Source organism: Tubulanus polymorphus, chromosome 8, assembly GCF_964204645.1.
Source record: "Tubulanus polymorphus chromosome 8, tnTubPoly1.2, whole genome shotgun sequence".
NCBI classification, from domain to species: Eukaryota; Metazoa; Nemertea; class Palaeonemertea; order Tubulaniformes; family Tubulanidae; genus Tubulanus; species Tubulanus polymorphus.
Window position 1 is genome coordinate 16,228,465 of NC_134032.1, and position 3,806 is coordinate 16,232,270.

The window sequence follows — 3,806 nt, forward strand, 5'->3', positions numbered from 1 at the left end:
GTTTATTTCAACTTTGCTTGAGAGGACCTCGGGTGGTGGCGCCTAGTAGAGTTAGGTTTCACAGAGTCGTGCAGCGGAAGACAAGAAAGAGCGGATTTTATCTGACCTGACCGACCACACCACAGTGATCTCCATCGATCTCATTGTCATCAGACACTTTGATTTTAGTAGTACCTGATAGTCTAGAGAAATATGACGAGAACAGCCTGGGCTGTTAAACATTTATTTTAATCTATTTTACAGCACTATTACTGCCCTGCTAAGTGATCACAAAAAAGTTCAGTTACTCGAAGTTGAAATAGACGTCAGTCCGTGGTTCAACAGATTGAACCCGGTGTAGTCTGCTGAATTCATTCTTTATTCGATGGTTTCTTCATTTTATAAACTCATTTGCACTGGGATCGATTTATCGGATACGGCCCGGGTCAAACTCGAGCGAGTTGCAGATTGTGACCAGCGCACCACGCGGCTCAAAATATAATCATTGAACTGATACAGATAAAAATAAACCGACGAGGAAAGTCTCTGTTTTATCATCTGGGGCCAGTTGCACAGTCGTGACTTAAGTCCAAAAGTGGTCTTAAATCTTAAGACTGGTCTTAAGTTGTTAGATTGGCTATAGAACTGAGTTGGTCTTATAGAATGGTCATAAGTCTAAGCCATGACTATGCAAACAGCCCCTGGCTCATGGCACCTCAGATTGCACTTCCCTGGTAGAATCATGAGAACAGACCATCGAAACACCTCAACGCAATGTTCCGCCTAATAAAACTAAATACGACGCAATTATTGATCAAAGATGAAGGCCCTATAGCTTAGACCTATCTATCAGCACAACTGACAAACTAAATTACTTTTACCCAACCTTCGGGCCTCAAACTCAGTGTCGAGTCGTGTTTCTGAATTCTGAACATAAAAAAACTACTTTCTTGTTATAAGATCTCGTTTTTGTTTTTATATTTAAGGTATCGTACAGCCTGAGATTGACGCTGATGTGTTTGACAGTTTCTATTGCGTCCACATTCATCATGCATCTGTTTATTCTGAATCGCGAGTTCAACATTTCGAAAATCATTTCATCGTCAATTCGAGTTCGAGGTCGCCGCGACGCGTTTCCGCTTCCGGCCGTGTACGGAAGTGACGCGGCGGAACTGCTCGAATATTTCTACCGGAATCGTCTGGGAAATATCGGTAACGAATCTTGCGGTAAAGTTCCGCGACGGATCCACCAGACGTGGGTCGGCGGACACGTACCGGACGCGTTTAACGTCAGCATCGAATCGTGGGTAAATCATCATCCGGATTGGGAATACTGGTTCTGGACCGATAAGCTAGCAGACGATTTAATCAGAAAACGATTTCCGAAATATTTACAAATGTATCGTAAATATAGAGCGGGTATTTTCCGTGCTGATGCTATGAGGTATTTTATCCTACATGAGTTCGGAGGTATCTACGCCGATATGGACATGATCGCTTTGCGTCCTTTCGACGAATTGGCCGAAATTCATAAATTCCTGATACCTCAAGATAACGACATGCACACGGTAATACTATTCGACACCGGTCGCATTCCGCTGAACGCGTTGATGATGTCAGTACCCGGTCATCGGATTCTGAAGGATATCATCGAGCGTCTACCCAAAACGGCTCATATTCCGGAAGTTCTAGATTCGACAGGGCCGATGATGATCGATCGAGTACTGGCAACTTACCAGACGAAATATCGTCATCAAATCGTCCCGATTTGCGATTCAGTCTATCTGCCTAAATACGACTATTTCGTACCTAATTACGACTATTCGTCAACCGCGCTGAAGGTGAGCTGTAAAGGCAAACTGAGCAGGCGACGGAAATCGCAGTGCGATCTGATTAAAAAACTAAAATTCAAAAATCCACCTATACCGGAAGGGGCGTACACGAGACACGACTTCCGGCACACGTATCACTGGGATATAAAAACGTTTTCGTTGATACCGATCGCTGAACTAGCGCCGAGCAAAATCGATATCTCTAAACGGTTATAACCTTTCAGGAGACAGTTCTGTAGGCAAGAAATAAGTGGTCATCAATCTTTTAGGACTGGTCTTAAGTTGTCAGGTTGACTAACGTAAAGAACTGGCCCCAGGAACAGTCGTGACTTATATCAGGGAGGTGGGAGTGAACCCCACCTCCCTGCTTATATCTCGATGTGGTCTCAAATCTTAAGACTGGTTTTTAAGTTTTGTTAGTTTGACGCGATAGAACCAAGTTGGTCTTAGACTGGTCTAAACCGCGACTTTGCAACTGACCTCAGGGCCCAGTTCCATAGTCATAGCTTAGGCTTGAGACCAATTTAAGACCAACTTAGTTCTATAACCAATCTAACAACTTAAGACCAGTCTTAAAATTCAAGACCATTTTTGGACTTAAGTCTGAACTGAGGAACCGGCCCCAGGAGAGCAGTCGTGAGATTTTCACTCCTGAGACATCTCAAGTTGTTAGTTTTCTAAAGAATGAAGTTCGTCGCTAAGACTGATCTTTAAGCCATGACTGTTAAACTGGTCACATGTCAGCTACTGGTTCAAATACCAGTCAGCTACCAGTCAAATCTTACCAACTTTTAAGCAACCGTTCCCAGAGGTCAGATCTATAACCATGGCTTAGACTTAAGACTAGTCTACTAAGGCCGTCTGCGTTCTCAAGCCAATCTAATACAGCTAAGACCACAGTTATAAGATTTAAGACCACATTTGGAGTGAAGTCACGACAGTGTAACTGGATCCATTGTTTTTTCTGAAAAGTTTGTATTAATAGCATTGAAATGTTTTAAAACTAGAATCCAGACCAGACTAGACTTAGTCTGTCTGACGTGAGGCGTGGATCTGGCCCCGGGGCCACATACGGCCTGGATCACCCACATCGGTGGTAACAACACGGGCCAGACTTACCTCAATTACCAACCGAATATACCTCGTTCGCGAGCCTATTCGATTGGGATCTCTATAAACTCTTAGGTAAGGATTTTAAAATATTTAACTTTTTTCAATTTTAATACATTTGAAATGAATCAATTGATCTGAAAGCAATCTAGTTTCTAAATGTCATCGCAGTTAGACGCGTTTATCTGTAATCGATACAATTTATAGCGGATTGGCTGTTGTTGTGGTGTTATAATTGGACCAATATCCGATTGAAAAAAAACAAACTCAAGTTCCAATTATTGAAAGCCGATGTCATGAAAAACACAGTGGATATCTATTCACTAAACCATGATTCCAGCCACCTCGCCTAAACTCGCCTAAACTCGCCTAACTAATCGTGGTCTATCGAAAAAAAAATGAACCGAGTATTCAATTTTATCGGATTGACTTAATAAAACATTAAACCCGGATTATATTTTATTACTGGCTTAACGCGTGTTCGCTTAATCTCGACGTGGTGACGGGAATTACTCGCCATTTGGATCTCATTGATAACCGCGTACATATCTGCGCCACGGTTTTATAGTTTAGAGATAAATCCTTCTTTTGTGAAGCCGTGTTGACAGAATCGGCAATAACCGGCACCTCACCCTCCAGCACAAACCACCCGCGCATTAAACATCTTTTATTCTGTTTTATAAACAGTTTTCAACCGACATAAGTTCAGCCATTATAGCATACATATACACAGTAGGCTGGCTTTAACGGGCGACAGAAATATCGATTGTTAAGATAGGCGCATATATTACGGTAAGTATGTGTTTATATGTGGACAGGTGGCCACGTTACAAAAAACAACCCAAAGACCAATCATCTCAGAATCGATTCGGTATCGCGCTGACC